This window comes from Pollachius pollachius (genome assembly GCF_949987615.1).
Source record: "Pollachius pollachius genome assembly, chromosome: 12".
In the NCBI taxonomy this organism is placed as follows: domain Eukaryota; kingdom Metazoa; phylum Chordata; class Actinopteri; order Gadiformes; family Gadidae; genus Pollachius; species Pollachius pollachius.
In genome coordinates this window covers 10,337,390-10,359,420 of record NC_136945.1, presented here as the reverse complement: position 1 = coordinate 10,359,420, position 22,031 = coordinate 10,337,390, and positions in this window count along the sequence as shown.

The window sequence follows — 22,031 nt, the reverse complement described above, 5'->3', positions numbered from 1 at the left end:
AACAATACCAAACATTGCACTGCATCAACAAAGGAGTTATTGACAAATATAAGTACCATGTAATTTTCTATCGAGTACATTTTAGTGTAAGCCGTGAATGAATTAATACTGTTTTGATGTCTATTTAAGGCAGAGCTGTCTTTTCCTGCAAAGTATTATTCACAAGACCTGAACTCAACCACTGAAGGTAAAAAGCCCAACCACACAATATACCTCAAATACAAGGGGAGAGAAAATGTATTATCGGCCTGACTGCTATACTCCATGCTCACATTGTTGAGGGAACAGGCTGCCAATGCCCTCTATATGGGGTGGAGGAGGCCTTCAGCACCAAGGATAGAGGGGGTCACCCCCACAGAGGGAGACTGTGGCTGAGGTCATGGATAACTATTCAACACAGCTACTGGAGCTTCTGTGATCAGCCTCCCCTGCAATCACTTACTAATCAAGCCTCACCTGCATATAAACTTTACAGTCAGAGAGAGAGAGAGAGAGAGAGAGAGAGAGAGAGAGAGAGAGAGAGAGAGAGAGAGAGAGAGAGAGAGAGAGAGAGAGGGTTAGTTAGTAACTCAACAGTAAACACAGCAGAGTCCAGGTGAGGTCTTGCATCGAACGGCCACCCTCTTATGTCTTTATTTATCAGACAGTCTTTTATGGATAAAGTAACTTTGAGCAAGAGTAAGCTAACCCCTGGGAATTAAGGATAACTGTTTTTTGTCAAAGCGCAAGGAACTAATAGCCTTTGGAGCCATTATGGCTCATTATACTCAACCTCTCTCCTTTGGTTTTCCCAAGGCAAGAGACTTACCCCCGACGGCTATATCCCTGGTCTGTGAAGATATTTAGTTTGTTTTGTCCTCTACCCCACAATCCTTAAAAAATGCTGTGCTTTTGGAGTAGAGTATTTTTTTCAAGGATTAGAATGAGCGATTGAGAGTTTCACAACTAAATTAACAAAGTGTACAATAATACACATATTTACTATGCATGAATAGTGTATTCATGCATAGCAAAGTGAAAATAGGATGTCAAATTAGATGTGTAAGTGTGTTTTAAAGAAAAATGGAGGAATCCTCATTCTTGACAGAGTGAAAAGGTTAAAATGAAGTCTGGCGGTCAGGAGGTTCCACATGAAGAAGAACTCCACTTCCTCTTCCTCTCCAGCATCCCCGGTCCTTAACAAAGCTATCATTTTCCCCAAGCACGTCACAATTAACCCCCGGCAACAGGTCAAGCAGGAAGCAGAAACAAGCCACTAACGATATTGAACTGCAATTTCACACAACTTATGATTTATTTTTCTTTCTTTGATTGGCTTCAGCCAGGAGGACTGCACTACACAATAAATGTGGGCAAAAATATAGAAAAGTGAAATAACTAAAGTTATTCTTTACATGTGCCACTTTAACAACCAACACCATTGTGCCTTGCCTATACTTATTCACTTGTGAATACTATTTCCATTTTTGCTTTGTTTCGGGAGGAAGATTAAAAGTCAGCATTATTTGTACAGATAACTGCATTACCATGGAATAATAAGGCTATAGCAAAAGTTCAACCATGTAGGCTACATTTCCCTACCAACAGATTTACATTTCCTGCATCAATTACTGCTCAGCCTCTGTACCCCCCCCCCCCCCCGTAAACCAACTGTTTTGCTACCTATTGCCTAACTATTGTGTGTTCATTATGACTGTAATCATGTGCCCTCAAAATCTAAATACTTGATTAAATTTGATTAAACTGACTTTACCTAATCAAAATCCTATTTTGAATTAATTTGGAACGACCTCACTACACAAAGTCAACTCCACCAGCATTGAACAATGCAAGTGCATTTTAATTAGGTGATGTACAAAATCCCATTTGAATATACTGTATAAATAGGGGATGGGGGGTAATACAGGACTAAGCCCATGGGAGAGCCGGTGTTCTTTAAGGCAAAGACGTGAGTTAGCGTTAGCCACACTGCTCCCCCTCCCTCTCCAATGACCTGCCTGTCCATTCTTTCTAATTGTCACCTGCGCATTAGCAGATGGTGTCACTGTTCAGTTCATCAGCCAACCACGGTGGCGATCAGATGCGTGACAGCTACCTGTCAGTGGAAGGGGTGGTGGTGACGTTGGGGTGGTGGGAGGAGGCGCTGACACAGGGCTTTTCACATGGCCTCCTTCTCTCTCTCTCTCTCTCTTTCTCTGTCTCTCGCTGTCTCTCTCCCGCCCTCTCTCTCCCTCCTGAGGCTCTTTTTTGCTGCTGCAGCACAATGTGACTATCTGTGCCCGTACAGCTGTCCCAATTCATTCTCTCCACCAGCGCATCGCCCAGGGTATAGAACATATCTCCTCAGTTTATTCTGGATACACACACGCACGCACGCCTGCACACGGGCGTGCGCGCAGAAACACACACGCGGCAAAGAGGGGAGAGAGGGGGTGAAAGAGAGCACATACAGGAGACAGAGGGAGAGAGAGCGAGAGAGAGAGAGAGAGAGCAAAAGGCTAATAGAGACTGCACACATGTGCTATGATTTCTTAGTAAAGGTCCATGAGTGCAGATATTTTAGTGAGACCGTTGACTTGTGGTTATAATTGCCTAAAGCCTCTATCTATTTGTAACACCACTGTTCTACTGCAACTCAAAAGGTAACCGGGAAAGGAGTAGTCTTCACTTCTACGAAATGGCCTCAAACTATATCATCACAGAACAAATATAATCCCAAATGAGCCAAAATCATTATGTTCAATATTCCATCTGGTATCTAGCTGATGGAAGATTGGAAAACCTTAACAGGTTGGATTGGGAATCTGACATATCTCTGAGATAATCTATTTCGTTTTTGTGACTGATAAACATCAGGGTTAAACCCCATACAAGGTTAGATACATTTTTTTCAGGATTAATGAGAGGGAATCCCTTGGTCGTTTGATTTAGTTGGGCATCAAATGTGTTCATTTAGCAGTGTTATCACATTCGTCCTGCAAAGCATCTGTCACAATTGTTTTATTTTGTAGAAGATCGAGGGAAACTGGTAATGAGCCTAGCCCGTGGAAGCAAGTGGCACGCCTACCAACGGCTCTCCACTAGACCCAAGTCAGCCGACGTCCCGGCCTTAACCAACAGCTTTAATCGTCGTTGTGTTTAACGAAAAAGGCACAACCATCAGAATCACTTAACTTACAATTTAGTCCAACGCTGAAACAAGATTGTGGAAATTGTAGTGGTTACGGTAGTCGACCCGAGTCTGGGAAATCAGAACATGCTAGCTACTCCTGCGGTTCGCAGGATGACTAATCTGGGAACTTCTCCTTATTATATTCATTTTTTGGCGGAGGCTGCCACGGTGATTCAAATTGGGTTAAACGTGATTAAACAGAAGCGGAATAATGTTCTGCTGTGGTTCAGAGAAAACATCCAAGACAATGCACTTCCATTCACATGGAGCGAGGCAGGCTTCGTGGCTGAGATTGAGGGGGAGAAAGAAGAAAATATAGCAAGTAAATCATCGTCGATTATCTGGTTCAGGGAACATGCTGATTTGTGTGCTTTGATTCCGGCATATGAAGTTTCTTCAATTTTCAATTGTCAATTCATTCCAGTTGAGATTATAATTTAGATATTTTGTTATGAATGATATATTTCAAATAGCCACTGAGAAGTACACGATTTCAGGCCTGAATATTCCAATATTCCAGAAAACTAACGGTACACACTCACAGGCTAGGCTCATCATCTTAATCCAGTAATTCCCATTTTCTTAATTCATGATTGTGTTTTTTTGTGCTCAACTATAACGTGGCCTTTCATATAAAAGAATTGACCAGATGTTCTTGCCATGACATCGGATATATCGACAACCATTTAATACCTGACAGCCAAAGAGAAGAAACAGGGCAGATAGAGAGAGAGAGAGAGAGAGAGAGAGAGAGAGAGAGAGAGAGGAAGAGAGATCGAGGGAGAGAGAGAGAGTTATGTGTGGGTGGCAGTGTTCCTTCCTTCTTATTTGGGAGCAGATCAATTGACTACGGAGCGCAAACGCTACAACCCATGCAGAGATAGGAAAAAAAAACATAAATAGCTGACAGGCAACCGGCTACTTCAGGAAGGCGTGCTGCTGTAAGCATCCAGCACCTCTCTGCAAATTTAGCGGCGCTGGCATGGTGCCAGGTTAGTAGTGTGCATCCTGAACTTAATGCCTTCCCCCGTGGAGAACCAAGACATTAAATAAAGAGAGGAAGACACTTTATTTAAGATCCATGGTGGCTACACTTGTACACAGGGTCTTTGCTCCGCTGTAAGAGCGAGAGAGAGAGAGACCAAAATGCGCATTGATCATCAAACTTGAATGCAAATTAAAAACCAACAACTTGGTCAAAGCAGCGGCCCTAACTGAAGATGGGTACAATGGATCGGCGATGGCAATTAAGTCACCGTGTTGATGGGCCGTATTCCAAACCACGCAGCTGCTTGATATGAATACAATAAAGCAAAGCCTGAATACAGTGCATAAATAAATGTATAAAATAATGTATACAAACAAAAATTGGATAGAATCTTAAAGAAAATTACTTAAAAAGTCAGGCTCATTGCACGAAATAATGCCAACATAGAAAGAAAAGAAAAAAAAACACCAGGTTCAGGCAGAATGGATGAAATCATGTCAACATATTAAAAAAAAAGGTACAGGCTCATTGCATATTCTGTGGAGCACTTGTGGTGTTGCATTAAAACTGTTGAGTTAAACCCAAAGATAAGAAGCTGCAGGCTGTGGGCACACTTGGGAGGGAGGGGATGCGCACCGCAGCAAAACAACTTAATGTCAGTCACTAATCCAGTTGCAGGTGTTCCAAAGAGCTCGGCTCAATTACACCAAATTGGCTTTCACACCGTTATTTAAATTAGTTTAGAATCAAACACATACCCCCATGTGAAAATATGCTTACCTGGGCAGAATCACATTTCCCCCACATGCACACACACACACACAGACACACACACACACACACACACACACACACACACACACACACACGCACACACACGCACACACACACACACTCATGAACCCATCGGCCTCTTCCATTTCTCTATTGAGCCTGCCAGGAGGCAAAATATAAAAAAACATTACAAAAAATTGAATTTACATTTATATCAGACTGGAATCTGAATGGAAATGTGATCAGTGTCTATGCGTTTTCCCACTGCCTTAATCAAAGCCTTTACGGGATGACACATGCTCCATAAGAAGCTGCCATGCTCCAGTCTCTTGGTGGAGAGCACAGTAATCAGTGAGCTAATGCACTGCCCAAGCTGTGAGTAAACCCCAGTTAAAAGAAAAACATTGGTCCAGCAGTCTGAATGTGAAATCCTGTCTTAAACCCCCTGTCCAAACGCATTCCAAGTAAGTGTATGTCCGACTTCTGCTGCTAGTGAGAGAAATCTTGTTTGCTAAAGTCTGCCTAAACATAAACAGACAATGTAAAGCAGACTTTCCCCATGTAAGGCTTTAATTCAATGCATTTTCAGTAAAGGCCTACATTGAGGGTTTCAAACAAAGCAAATGTACCCCTTGATTCAAATCTCTCAAGGCGACAGGCAACACATGAGACACAAATGGCTTACCCTTAACCATGGAATGGTTTACTGTAAGTGTAACTGTAACCATATAGATATCTTAGGGGATATTTCCCCATACCAGTTCAACAGAGGGAGAGAGGGAGTGACTGGCTCAGGAAACACTTGGGTAACTTTTATAAGGAGCAAGAGAACAGGTAGGGGGGGTAAACAAACAGGAGACCATGAATGCATTGAGATGTTAGGAAGAGTAGCAGAGGTTTCAGCATTACGTTTAACACTGACCCTTTCCTCATTTGATTTCTGTTTGCGGTAACACTATATATAGCATACACTGTTATAATATAACATGAGATATTTTTCCGGTTATTATTTTCTATGATGGGTTGTTATATACATTTGGGCTAATTGGTTCCACTGTGTTCTGCAAAAAAAACCAATTAATTTAAATTAATTTAATTCAGTTGTACATTAAACCAAACGGCTTACAGTAAACAGAGAACCAGGTTATTTAGGAGAGGTACAATTACAAGAATAGATCAAATCAATGATGTGTCCTGAATTGCCTCTTAACTCTTAAAGTGACCCCAACAGGTGAAGGGACTTAAAGTTGCAGTAAGGTTGGAGGGTTGTAAAGAGAGAGGGCAGTAAAGAAATTAGCTCTCGCTCTCTCCTCCCTCCTTCTACATCAATCCATGTGCGGATGTTGAGAAGTGTTGCATTTCCCCTGTGATGGAAAGACAAGCTGGATTCCCCGAGCAAATAACAAGAACATCGCTATCCACAGGTTAATGATTACTGATCTCTTCCAATTAAGTACATTTTTCACTACCCATCACTTTTATTGAGAATTGCATGTAAAGACATGTTCCCTTCAGCCAGGTTTGTAGCAGGATTGAGAATCCTTTGGAACCAAAGTGAAGAGTGCAGTGAGGTTTCACATTGCATGATGATTATACTAATGTTCTCTTTAAATACAGAGGACTAGGAAATTGAATATTCAGAGGAAAGAAATTAGGCTCAATGGAAAATACTACTTTGTTTGCCAATTGTTAATATTATCATTAGGTGAGTGCTGCGTGCAGCGCTCAACTATTGTTCTTCTTAATTTTTATTCTTTCTTTCTTTCTTTATTATTCTCTAGAAACTTTGGGACCTATCTCCTTCCTCAATTTTTCCACTCCATTCCAATTTTAAAATGTTCATATTAGCTTGGAATCGCGCGCTTCTCTTCAGATTCCTTAAATAATTCTCGGCGGAGCTGTCCGCCCATTTTCTGACACTTAATACTTAAAATCTTCGGCTATTTCAGATTCTTCAGTACAATTCCTTTCACATTTCTGCATTTTTAGCAATGCTTGCCCTTTTCATTCAACTGCCGATTTATTTGTTTCCAACCATTTACATTTCTTTAAATGGTGTGCATGTTTACATTGTTTACTCCATTTAGACTTTTGAACTCTGTTCAAATCCCTTCACTTGTTTTAAGCCATTTAGCGTTTCTATATCTTGTCTTAATCTATGTGGCTTTATTAAAAAATAATTTCAACCTCACTTTGTACTACAGCACTCACCGCATTTTCTGCAGGAAATGCATTTTCTAGTTATTGTTATTATTATTATTATTATTATTATTAGCTATATTGTCAGACTCTGTTTAATTAAATAAGCATTCCCTGTGGACTACAAGAAATCGATGTAGGCCGTGTATGTCAAACATTGTTACATATATGGTAAGTATGTAAAATACAGTGAGGCATATTTAATGGATATATAAGTGTTTGGTCCAAACCTTAGTTTATACAATAACCATGATAGGCAGGGAGTGAGATGGCGACGGAGAATGTGTAGGATGAGAATGCTAATGCCCCTCTCAGAAGAGAGAATATTCTGAGAAACGAACGCTTATACCCGCTTTGTCGTCTGAGGCTTCCCGATAAACCAGCCATAATTGATCAGTTGTTTGTTTTCCGTTTCTCTTCCCTCCTCATAATTCATAGGCCTCTCCTGTGCTCTTGCTTTGTCAGCGGCTGTGTGTCTCTCCCTTCACTTCACTCTTCTATTCATCTCCCTTCCCTCTCTTTCACTCTCTCTATCTTTCTGGTTCAGAGGAGAGGGCCACTGCAGTCCATCCCCACTCCCCTAATCTGACCCGCACTTGCTCTTTATGACAGCTCTTCTCTCCCGCTCTCTCTGTATTCCAAGGAGGGCGTGTGTTGCGGGTAAACTGAGGGAATCAGTCAGTTCAGTCAAGCCCCATTCGCATCCAATCTGACCAACACTCCATTTAATACCGCTATGTCTCTCTCTTTCTATTCTACCTCTCTTCATATGTGTGTGTCTGTGTGTGTGTGTGTGTGTGTGTGTGTGTGTGTGTTGGGGGGATGTGTGTGTGTTTGTGTGCATCCATGCATGCATTTGAGTGTGTGTGTGTGTGCATGTGTCTGTGTGCACGCGTGCGTGCATGTCTGAGCGAAGGAGAGTGAAGAGTCACTGGAGAGGGTGACAGAGTCACTGTGTTTGCCTGTGTTTCTCTGTCATGTGTCTTTCTCACTCTCTCCGGTCCAGCAGAAAGAGGATCAATCCTGTCTCCCCCAGTTCCAGAGTGGTGGGGGGGGGCTGTGGCGCAGTGGTAAACACAACCTCGGAGCATCTGGGCCAATTGGGGCCAGGATGGGAGGCCCACTCCGGGGCCAAGGGGGGCGGTCCGAGTCATGGTAGAGAGCGGCTGATCTCCCAGAGTAGAAAAATAAAGGAAAAACAGTTAAGTCTTGGATATGCAAGAACTAGAAAGGGCTGCATAGGGCTGACTGTAGGGACACAGGCAGACAGACCCGTCAAGGCTAAAAATGATTGACTCGATCTAGTTCAATAGATCCATTTCTGAACCAAACAAAACCCCTAGGCCGCGTTTGACCCTATGTCTGCGTGAAGGTATTCCTCGCCGAGCCATATGTTATAGAGCCTTGGTTTCCGGTTCCTGTAATCTGGCTTAGTACCCCACTTTCACATTGCATCGACAGGCCGTAAATCAGCTCCTCCCCTGGAGCTCATGTTGCCGTGCTCGTACATCCTCTCCTTTACGATTGTAATCCAGTGCGGCGCGCGCTGGCATAGACTAGAGCCGGACCGGTGAGTGATTGAATAATAATGAGTCAGTGTCACACATGCATACAGGCTTTTAGCCCGGAGACATCGGTGCTCACGTGTTTGGTACCGACAGAGGAGAGAAAATGGGGAAGCCTCCAAACTTCATATATTTTGGGATAATCTTCTGGACCCTACACATGCACGTCTTAAATCGAGAGTTGCCTCCGCATCTCCCTATATGTGCTCTCCCTCTCAACACATGTCTGTTATAACATACTCCAACTGTTGGATCCATAATGAACGGGCAACGCTCCAAAATAGTATGCATATGTCATTTTTTTGACAAATTAACATATGCAGACGCCACTGGAGAAGGGACTTTTGCCGACTTCTGACAGACTGCATTAAGCAACTAAATCCCAGACGCAGAACCATGTATGTAAGCACTGGTGAGGGGACCCCGGAGGGCCGTACAGAGGCTGATCAATGCAGGAGCATCAGTTGGCCTGAAGGCCTAGCTGCTGGTTGTCGTCTCACTTGGTTGAACCCACAGTTGTTTGGTGAGTGTGACCATGTGTTTGGTAGGCAGGCAGGTGAATTTGACATATAAAGTGCATTGAGTGATTTTCATTGACTAAAAATATCCTATATGATCGCAGTCCTTTTACACATTTTTAAGTGGACTTCTTCAGGCCCAAATGATTTTACTTGTTTATCAGGCTTTGTTTTTACTAATAGACCAGTTGACACTGCGCCAATCAATTTAAAATCATATTTTTAAGCAGAATAGGGGCAGACAAAATATGTATTGGAATAATCTCCCAGCCCTAGAATGAATAGATAATTAAGGTTTCTAATGGTTTTGATATTCTTTCTCTGATTTTACTTACTGTGGCAGGAGAAAAAACATTTTCTGAATGGCATAGGAAGGCAGGCTGTGATGATTTCAGAGGTTAACCCAATTGCAACACACACCTATAACTCAGATGTTTGTCTGGGCCTACCAAGACCCAATCGATTTGTTCCAGCTGTAGATATAGATAGCTATACAAAAGGTTATGTAGGCTGTGAGAGCATACCTAACCAAAAACAGTCCACAACGACACTTGCGGATCTAATGGCATGGGTTTCAACAACCTATTTCGTCTACACCCTACAAATAGAACCAGAAAAAAAAACTGAAGAATAATTACATTTCCAGTAGTAATTTAGATTTGTTCCATTTTGATTTCTAAAGCTATGCAACAGTCTAAAAATTACATAAAATAATAGAATTGTCCTCCTTGTTTAAACTCTTAAAGGTTGTTAGCCTTTGAAGATGTGATAGGTTGCATAATCCAAAAGTTTTCATTTATACTATATTGAAAGAGCACTGTATTGATTCATCACACATATAGGGTACCTGGAAGTATTTTAGAGCTTTTCCCTGGATACCATCACAGAGTTCACAAATCTCATATCCATTTTCCCCTCCTAGTTGACACAACAGATTAGTTTTGGTTTTCATGTCACTGTTTTCCGTAAGGGGTTTCAACCTTCCAAATATTGATTGCCGTGCTGAACCTCGGATGAATGACCTCTCTGAAACATTGTTTAAAAAGAGGATTCCTTCTTTTTTTTGGTTTATTTGCAGGATATAAAATCTTCTTTTGATAGCATTTCTTTCAACAGCAGTAACCTTATTCTTTCCTTTGTGAGCCGTCTCTTCTTCTCGTCACAGGAAAATGTTTAGCAAGTCACCTTCTCCCTGGTATTTCTTTTGTAGTTTCTACACACACAGCGGTTCGACCTGAAAAAAAAAACCAATACTTTTGTATGCCTACCTTTCTGCTGAAAATATGACAATGTGCTTTCTAAAGTGATATATGACAAACCTCCAACAGGTGCCCTGTAGGATATTATTTTATAAGCCTTTTTGTCCATCGCTGCCCCCCTTAATAAGACATCATTCAAAATGTGTTTGTTTTCATTACTTGCATTGACAGTGCTATTTTGGTTCAGGGCTTTTCCCCCAGAATTGTCAATGGATTCAGGTGTTGAGAGTTGACACATTACATCGCAATGCCAGTGGTTGTTGTAATAAGACAAATATATATACAATTAAAGTGGGGGACTGCACATTCTGCAGGTAATAAAAAGAGATTTTGTTTTAAGGTATGCGGATGGACTATGTTTATGTAACGACTGTGAAGTGCATCACTTCAAGCATACACAAGAAAGCAACCCTGCTCATAAGATAAGCCATATAAATAAACAATATTTACAATTGTTGTTGTGTACCCTCACACTATGCGGCGACTATTGGCAACTTAACCTAAACTGTTCAACAATGAGTCACGTTCTCATGGTGTCTGGTCTGCTTATCCACCCATTTTTCCATTATACATGTAGCAATTCAATTGTGTGATTCAAATGTACTGTACTGTAAACAAATATTTTCAAAGATCTACCAGTGAAGCACTTTTATTTATACATTGTGTGTGTGTGTATCTGATGTTCGGCATGTATCTACAAAGAATAAAAACAACCGGACTGGATTCATATACCAATTTGTTCTTTACAAATGCATTGCTGCCACCTATTGTTGAAATACAAAAAGGTTTACATTTTTACCAAAGCATTAAAGACGCAGGCATAGTAGTAGTCTTATCATTATAATCTGCCAACATCCTTGCTAGATCTAAACCTGCTAAAGACAAATTAACTTTGGAAGCAAACAGGAAGCAACAAAAGGAACATGGAAAATCCTGGTCAGACGTTTAGCATGGGAGGTGATAGCGCCCCTAGTGGCATCGTAGCGAAGTACCACTACAGGTGTGGCCGCATTTCAGCAGCTGGTCCCACGGGGTCCTACAGTTAGGCTCATAGTCCTTCGTCTTGTAGAAGCAGTTATCACTCTGGGAGTGTCCACATTCTAGAATGAAGGGGGCCATTACCTTGCATTTGATCTTACATGGACCCCCCCAACCCCCGCACACTCCGCACTGTGTCCATGTGGCAAGGACCATTTGCTTGTGCCCACTTCCTGGTAAGGTCTTCTCAACCTTCACTGGGCACTTTGGGCATGGACGGTGACAAACCAGTGGGCACTTCTGTCCCTGATCACAGAGTAATCTCTCACAATGTTTCTCAAACTTTAATTTCTTGTGCTGGGTGTCATAAGGGTGGCAGAATCGAGCACAAACATGGCCGCTGCCAACTTGAACTCACAAAGCGTCAAACCTGTCAACCTACTAAAGACAATATTAGTAAAATTTACTTGCCTCAAAAACTAAACCTGTCAACCTACCAAACAAGAAACAAGAAAGCAAACACGTTGATTGATTCATTAATCATAGTTCAAGAGATTATTGCCCTTAGACCAAGCCATGTGCTGCGCTCCATCCATCTCTGAGGCTAGCTGGTTTCCACTGAGTTCAGCCAATAGGGTGAGTCTCTGCAGCTCGTCTTACAAATCTGAGACTTGTTCAGTGCATTTCTGTTTTGGGTCAAGACGCCATTGGAGGAACACATCGAGTTTGCTGTGAAACGGAGGCTGTGGTTTCCAGTTTCCATCATATGTTCCAGACCCAGCAGGTCATTAACGGTGAAGTCTAACGCTGACAATCTGCCTCGAAGATGCACATTATATGTGTGGTGAATGTGTCACCGCTCACTCTGGGCATGGACAGTGACAAACCAGGCACTGTTTCAGCTGGAATTCTGAACACTTCCCCCCTGAAAAATTGTTTGGGCTGAGACCTAGGAAGGAGGGGGTGAGTTATCGCCATGGTTACACTTATTCTACAATAAGCGTCAGAACAGCTAAACTTTCTCAAGGACACCGCGGTCAACTGCTGCCCAGGCAGAGCCCCACACATACACAAACCGTGGGGCCCGTGTCCCTTGATCGTGATGTCTGAATGCCTTGGAAAAAGCCACTCAGACATCACAAAAAGAACAACGCCTGTGTTCCCAGTAGAGCGAAACATTCACATAAGTGTTTTAGGGAGAACAACATAGGATTTTACCTCCTATTTCTCTTAATTTAGGACATATTTTTGTAACAGTGATAAAATGGCCTAGATTACCATGTGGGAGATTATATATGAAAAATAACCACATTTTAAAAATGAAGAAAACAGTTTTGGGCTCAATGGCTCTTTAAGAAACAGCCAATCGCGGTCCAAAAGTCGTGAGTGGGAGAAAACATATCATTGCTACTGATTTCCTTGGGGGCTGTCAGCAATTAAGATGAAAAACTAAGATGTGATCTATTTGTTAAAAGGTGGAAAAGGCTTAGTTTGGCAATAACATATGTTTATCATACATATGTTGTTTATTAACATATGTATAATAGCTTACATAGCCCTCTCACCCTGTGCGCTCAACACATGCATTAATTATTTTTAACCATTTCGGATCTGGATGATATTATCCTAACCCTGCCCATTAATAACACCCCAAAAATAACAAAACAGGTGGGGGCTTCTTTCTCGCAGTGCATTCCCATTGTGCCATCCAGGACTTAGTGGGTTCTGTCAGGAGATATGGCAACATCGCCATTGTTGAATAAAATGTGCAACATAAATCCATTCATATTTTGTGTGAGTTCATGTAAACCTGGCTTTTTCCCTCTTAATTAGGGACAGTGTAGATATATCTAAAAGATGGTAAATATTCATTTAGTTACAAAATGGAGAGGAAAACTGATTAGAAATGAAAGCCATGCCTCAGGTTTAAAAGGTTAAATTCAGACAGACTTAATGAGCTGGTAATGAGGTGATTCAGAGGACCTTCCAGAACAATATAAAGTTTGGTTTTTGCTTTCATCTTGTCAACATTTTTAATAATTTACACTTTGTTTGTAGTCTGTATAGCATGGAAAGACCGATACATATTTACACATCAATATATTTAGGTCTACAACTTCATTTCATACTCTCTGACTGAGAAGAGTGAATATTTCCAGCCTTTCTTAAATCAAGGCAGGAGGCTGCCATCGTACCAACCTGATAGTTGAGCCTGACGAAAGACCAACCAGTTCTCACCAGCCTCTCGAACATGGAAACCTCCAGACTGAAGTTTTTGGCCAGATCATACGCCGTAGCACTGGGCCGCAGCTACCAGGAGAGAAAACATATATTTCTGGTCCTCACTAATTTCTGACCCCTTTGGCCGGTAATTCAACAGCAGCCTGAGCAGTGAGAGCTCTGTGGATAGAGATGGTAACAATCATAAACTAATGTGAGTTAAAATCAAAAGTTAACATTAGTTATAAACAGACATTGGGAAGGGCATCAGTGGATATAATGCACATGAAATGTACGAAAGTATAAATTCTGCAAGAATTTATACTAATTATCTGCTTGGACATCACTTCCTTCTAAGCCCACAGGCTGTCCTGTTCGAATATTTAGGATTCCATATTATCATAAGAAAAAATCTTAACCAATGTCTTGAATAATAAAGATAATATATAACTATTTGATTTTTTTTTTAGAAACATGGTGAAAGTCTTACCCACCACTGATGTATCTGTCTAGACTTAATAAGATCAGCTGAAGGAAGAATTGTTTTAAAGCATCTTCACTTCAGCATACAGATGTGGTTGGTCATTCAATTATCTTGCGGATCAGTACAAACAGCATTCCATTGTCATTACTCCAGCCTACAGGGGCAACACACACATCCAAGTGCTGCACTACCCTAGTGAGAATATGTTCATAATACATCTAACGTACCTTCATGATTAACTGTATATAACTGGAGAACCAGGATCATAATAACACTGTGTCTGGGGCTGCAAACATGAGCTTTGGCTGGCTTGTTCTGGGAGAAGAAGGATGATGGATGCTGTCGAAGAAGCAGCAATATCATCAGCAGCAGCAGCAGCAACATTTGGAGTCGGTGTTGCTGCTGTGCAGGGATTGCCGTCAGGAGAGGCTGTTGATCAGCCTTCAACCCAAATCCACCTGACCAGGGCAGGAAGTTCACCGGCAGCCATGGCTGTCATTGCAACACTGTCCGGCCTTGATGCCTGTGCCTCCATGCTCCTTTCTGATTCCGTCAAAACGTTTTCAGTGCTCTCATTGGAAACACGACCCACCAAGGTCAAGTTAAAAATCACCCCATTGAATGAAAAGGAAGCCTTCTTCAAATTAGCATGAAACTAAAAAGGTGGTTTGTACATTGTGCAAGACATTTTGCGGTACCACAATTGCCTCTTTAGAACATCTTCTTGAATCTCAAGCAAGTACTCAAATCTGTTGCGAATGATAAAAATATTACTGAATTTCCCTGTGTCCACTTTTCATGTAGAGCCCCAGTTTTCTACAATGAAGTGGATGCAGGCTGGCGCTTTAGCCTTACTACCGGAGTATAGAAGATCTCCTGTTCATCAAGTCACAGGGCTGTGCTCTTGCCGAGGATCAGAGTGAGAGTGCTCTGGCAAGATGGTGGGTAGCTGGAGTTGGCCATGAAGCACCATCCTCATTATCAAACAATGAGGATTCAAATTTAACTGGTTTCAATTTCCATTGTTTTTCAATTTAGAGCCCTGAGGCTATGTGATCCTAGACCTTTTCTAAACCTTAATTTGAATAACAAATAAATTATTTGTTGTGTTTTAATTCCCCTCGAAGTATTTATTAATAAGGCATTAATGTGTTATTGCAAATGTATGGCCTTAATGCCCATGTTTGCTCTTTGCTTTGGGCCGGATCGCCAAATCCAGCAAAGCACTAGCCTTACCATGATTCGATATATTGTACCAAGCCAACAGACGAGAGTTCAGCACTTTCAACTCATAAAATATGTACTTCGATTAAGAATAAAGAAAGATTATGTATGTTTCAGAACGTCAAACAAACTGTAATCTGATTGGATGAACTATTGGCCTGTTCGATCTTTGAGGCCATTATTGAAGACTTATTGAAGATGGCAAATTGCATAAGACACACAGCATTGTAGGCTAGACAATGTCAATGACAATGACAATGACTAGTTTTCCAGCGGAAGCAGGTATGAAGGTATGAAAAAATAGATACCGCCCAAGCCTACTGCACCCGTAACCTAACACCCCTCAGGTACGGAGCTTGCATTAGACTTGGTTCTCCACATGTCCACAGTTATAGAGGACAAAATTCCCCAGGATGAGTTTTATTCATTATTTTCTTTTAAAAGGGCTTCTATTTTACCAGCAGGTGTGATGTTGATTCATCATTACAAGCTGTTTCACAACCGACATTGCAGTGACGTGGTAGTAGTCACCCAAATGTATGATAGTATGATTATGATAATAATGGTGCCATGATCATCATTATCATATGTGATCCAGCAATCAGTTATATATAGTTATATTATATTTAACTGATATATATATATATATATATATATATATATATATATATATATATATATATATATATATATATATATATATATTATTAGGATGATTATTATTATGTTATGTATTGGAATGAGTCAGGTCAATATACCCTCACTCACGCACTAAGGGAAGTAGCTTTACCGGACAATATAGACTGCACGGTTAATGCACACCGAACACCGACTTAACTCAACATATGATCAAATGTCACAGTGTCACCTGTGACATTCTCTGCACATATCAATATCCCCAGGCAGAGAAAAGGACAGCTACTGGCAAATAATGATTGAGACAATACATCGATCATTATTGTATTGTAAACGTTGGGCAACGTACGTGGGAAGGCTACATGGCAGATGCTTCTATTTCTAGCATACCTTTGCATCCTATGATGTGGCGCAAGCCTTTTATCCAGATATGCAAATGCATTGCGCATCAGCATCACTTTACAATCTCGTGTGAAAGGATTTTAAGTACTAAACCAAGTTGTCGATTACATTTGGTTACATTTATTATTTATTGGGATTCATTCTTTTTTATAGTAAATATACGTTTTTTTATAAATGGTTTTGCACACGCAGAAAAATGTTGAAATGTATCTTGTGGACGAATAAATTAAGCAAAAACTACAAGAATGATATTAAACATAAATATTCAGTATGCAAATATGCGTAAACAAGTTGGAAATATATTATTAAGATGAATCAATTAAGCCAAAACTACTATATTAAACATAAATAACCAGTATGCAAAGGCAGCGTATGTGGTATTCGGGTAACCACTACCTCTTCGTGACATCCGTGGCCATGAAAGGCGCGCTGTCTACAGCTTCTCTCACAAGCTCAGACTAGGGGTGCAGCTACATCTGACGGTGCTGTTATGAAGTCTAGGTTTCAAGAAAGCCTTTGCTTCACATTGTCAAGAATATATATATATATATATATATATATATTTTTTTTTTTCCTTTATTTAACCAGTTGAAGTCCCATTGAGATAATGAAATCTATTTTACAAGGGAGCCCTTGGGCAACAAATATACAAATTACAACAGAAACATTGATGACAAGAGAGACTAATAGGGATAAAAATAACAAAGAAGAAAGACATGATGACAAGACAGGCTAACAAACAAGACTAACGTAATATATAAGGTACTATTGCTGCAATTGTTTGGCTATACGTGAGGCTTCGGATACGGTTTTAGACATTGAAACTTGCTGTCGCTCATCTTCCATTAAAGTTGTGGGGCGGCAAGTTCAACATCTATCAATCTATATATCTATCAACCTTGAATAAAGCAATTTATTCAACAGATTATTTGATTTATTAATCGATTGATCAACCCGTATATTCAGTGCACTGTACCAACTGGCTTGTAATGGCTAATCACGATGAGTCCAACACTGCGATGTTGTACTTGGCAAATGAAACCCCTTGAATATAGCGTCTACCTCTAGAATCTTGAGTCATTCAATAGTGTTTTACCAAAGGTGTTCTAGCAAGAAGATACCCAACTTGGCAGAGACCGCCAGGGGTGCAAATGTACGGTGGCGCATTGCATTCACATCACAAAAGAAAAAGTAACAGGTTATCTCGTAATTATGACATAAAGATCTCATAATTATGAGAAAATATCGAGATATTACGAGATATTTATGTCATAATTACGAGATAATTATCTCATAATCACGATATCTTTATCTTTCTCATAATTTTCTCATAATTACGAGATATTTATGTCATAAATACAAGATGATTATCTCATAATTACAAGATAATTATCTCATAATTACGAGATAGTATTTCATAATAAGGAGATAGAATCTCATAATGACGAGATAAGGTTCTCATAATTATGAGATAAGTATCTTAACTTAATAGTAGTCTCCACAAGTATAGGGTAATGATGGATGCTGCTATCTGCAATTAGTATATGCTACAGGTGAACCTCCGAAGATGGCGCAATTTGTTTGGTTCGCTATCTCGGGATATTGGGCAATATTGGGCAATCCCATGTTTGAGATCTCAAACATGGGATATTGCCGTGACGGTCGTCGGTTGCGCGTGACGGTCGTCTCGTCACTCTAATAAAAACAAATAAACCGCTAATAAAAACTAATAAATTCCGGCAAAAAGTGTTATCTTGTTTATTTTGGAAGAGTTCACGTGTAGTAGGCCTATATACTAAAACAATTATTCACCTAAATTATTCAATTATTCAACATAATAGCGCCGAGAGCTTCGGTCGTCTCTTCTCGTCACTATTATGGTGTGTTCCTTCTAGCTGCACGCATATCTCCACCTACTGGTTAGGACTGTGAACGTGCAACAATTTGCACGTTTGCGTGCAAATTAACGTAATTACGAGATGGACATCTCGTAATTATGAGATACTATCTTGTTATTAACAGATAATTAGCTCGTAATTATGAGATAACGTGATTTTTTTACTCATGTGAATACAATGAGCTTCTGTACAAATGAGTGTAGGCAGTGTGCTAAAGAAATATGTTTATTTAACATCTATTGCAAATAATGTAAATTCACAATAACCTGTCGATTGTCTTTTTGCACAGCAGCAGCGAACAGCTAGCCTGGCTCATAGGCGCCGGAACCTATGAGGCCGCGGGGTCAATGGCCACCCCACCTTTCGTGAAGAAAAATATAGATAAATATCTTTTTTTTAGACTGTATTGGTGAACTATTTCGTTTCTTAGTGTTGTTTTGGTCTAATATTGTTACTATACAAACGAACAGAGCTTCGTCTCCCCACAACCTTATATTGATTGAGTCTAAAACGTTCTCAACGATTCAGCCAATGAGAGTACTACAGCAGGTAGCAATCACGTTGCCATGGCCCATGGTTAAACGAATGATAAGGCACCGCCACACAAGTTAACTAATGATCGCTGTAGGCTTCAACATCATGCAAGCACTTTATGTTTTCTTTTTCTTTTTTTCTACATCACAATTGCATGCTTTAATAAACTATTGTGTTTACCTACAATTACGAGTCTCGTTTGGTCTAGTAGGGAATTCACACAATGGTGGTGCTGCTGCTTGCTATTGCTGGTTCACACTACACGATTTCAGCCCGATTTTGTCCCGATTCGTTCGTTGCAGACAAATTTGAAATAAATAAATAAATAATAAGTAGGTTAACATATTGACTATAAATACGGCAAACTGACTAACTATATTTTTCTATAATCTCCCTGCTTCTGAAATCTCCGCCCCGCGCTCGTCCGCTGGTTTTCCATAAGCATTCCACTGTGCGATCGTCCCTGCTGCATATGCCCTCACACATTGTTGAAATCATATGCTGGACGCTTTATTCTTTCTATGTGGCTTTTATTTAATGATCGGGCTATAATAAGACCACGTTGGCTATGTTCGCTGACAACATGGGACATTTCATAGTGGTTGGACATTTTAACGACATTTGTGGAACACGCAACTCAAAATCGGGATGACATTACAGCTCATCCGCACATCTTTACTAACTAGACTTCACTGCACTACACAGAGGACCGCCATCATAATGCCTAGTATAGGAACTCGGGATCCATTGTTATTTACACTTTGTTGCTGCGTTGATGCTGCGTGAAGCACTGCATAAAACACGACCAAAGTTCTACAGTCAAATCCAAAAGCCATCTATAATGATGATGATGAGGATTATGATGACGATGATGACAATGAAAAAGGTTATTATATTATATTATGATGATTCAGTGTTTACTTTGCGGTGACAACACATTATTCGGATCACAACGGTGCTGCATCGCGCCGCTTCATATTGGTGCTAGGGGCGACAATTGACGCGCGTGAAATGCGCACCGCGGCGCTTCGGCGCCGGTGTGTGGCCGGCTTTAGGATGATGAGGTGTCACGCGCTGTTCGACGCATGCACTCGCATTTGGTCCCCCCACCATTGAAATCATTCCGGCGCGACTGGCCTTGCTCCGCCCGCCTAAGTACTTCCGCTCAATTTGAATTTCCCTTCAGTACTAGGTCTGGGTCTGCGGTACGAAAGTGGGTTTTCTCCGTCTAAATTTTGGTCCAATCAGCGAACAGAGGGAGAGGCTGAAATCAATGACGTTAAAGTCAGCTCTCGTTGACGGACATCTTCACGCAGTGTTTGGTTTGTTGACAGCCTGCGCGCAATGTGATTCCCGGCCAAACGTTAGCAATTGGTTATGGCAGATCCAGAGTGGCACTGGTCAGATCCAATAGTTTTAAACTTTAACAGACACCCGCCTTCAAGTGAGTTAACGTTTGTGAATTGAGTAGGTCCAGACTCTCTGTACAAATGAAATGAAGTGCAAGAGTCTGGTAGTACCCATGTACAGCTGAAATATATATTGCTAGACAACTTTGTGTCTAGCAATCTGCCCCCGTTGTACAAGCACGGTATTGCAGTCTCTTTCCTGTATGGGGGGATGTCACTGCCAAAAATCACATACAAAAACTACTTGACAACTAACACATCTGTGTACAAATATAATTATTGGGGTTACTTTCACTGCACTATCGCGCACAGTATTTCTCTGCTCGCGAGAGCAATGAAAATCATTAATTGAGAGCGTAGTAAAAATGTGCTTCCTTTGCTCCCTTGCACGCAAAATATTTACCTGCTCTTTCATATATTTTCTCTCATTCTGTGGTTTTCTTTTTGGGACGAAGTGGGCGGAGGTGTTTGGACAAGTCCAAACAACTCCTTAAGTGCTTGGACGTTTTCAAGCTAACGCTCAATAGCCAACACCTCAGAACATGCTTTGCAGAATATTAAAGGACAGCCTTAAACCGCCGACAGTTTACAGTTCTTAACAAAACATGCATTAACAAAAGCAGGATCATATGAGGGGCAGCAGTAAACCTAAACCGGAATTTAAGATTAGCATACAGATTATCAACTGACCAGAAGATATAAACACTGTAGCTAGTTTAACGTAGTTATTTAGTGTAATGATAAGAAAGGGATCAACAAAATAAGTTTAATAAATCAGCACTGTCGCTTTTTTTACATCTGTATTATTATGTAATAGTAAAAACGAAACAGAAAAAAATGTAAATCTCCTTACATGTACATTGAGAAATCAATATCTAAATGTGTTAGAGCAACCTATCACGTTTAGGGATACAATGGCCAATCACATTCAGGGATACAATGGCCAATCAGATTCAGGGATACAATGGCCGGGGCTGGCTCCGCCCACTTGGTCCCAAAAAGAACAGAAAAGATATTGAGCAGGAAGATACTTTACGAGCAGGAGAGCAAAGACAGTATTTGTGCGCACGGGGCGTTTTACTGCTTCACTTCATGTGTGCGCTCAATTAATCATTTTTCCTAACAGGATTTATTATTGCCCTCGCTATCTGAGCAATACTGTATGCGAGTACAGTCAAAGTGCTCTCAATAGTGATTTGTGTGCACGGATGTGTTAGTTGTGTGTGCAAAGTCATTTTTGCTCGATATTTGGCAGTGATATATGCCACATTGCCACCACATTCCTACCACATTAAGTTAGGAGTGGTTCTCTATAATAGCTCCGGTAATACCTTGGCCTTGCAGAGGAGAGAGATTTTCTTGTTGCTCCGTATCTCCTCCAACCTTTCCACCGTGTTCTGATATTCCTCCTCAGACTGCTGAAGTTGATCTTGCAGAAAATACCTGTAGCGTGACAGCCATAGCCTGCAGAAGATGATGTTGGGAGAGATTACCAAGGCATTGGTTGGGGCAATTATATTCATTACAAAACTTGAAATAAAGGAAAATGTTATTGAAATGGCTCACAGATTGGTGCTAGAGAGCACTACACATTAAAAAAAAAAACTAATTTCCCATCAGAAAAGCATGAAGACTTTATTCAACAGAAGCTGGAAATATTTTTGTAAAAAGTAATGTGTAGACCTATGTTTATCGCCAAACAGGGTTGGAGCTTGGCTTCATTCCAAAACTTTTTCCTACGCTTGCTCCTCATTTCTTATTCACTTTATGT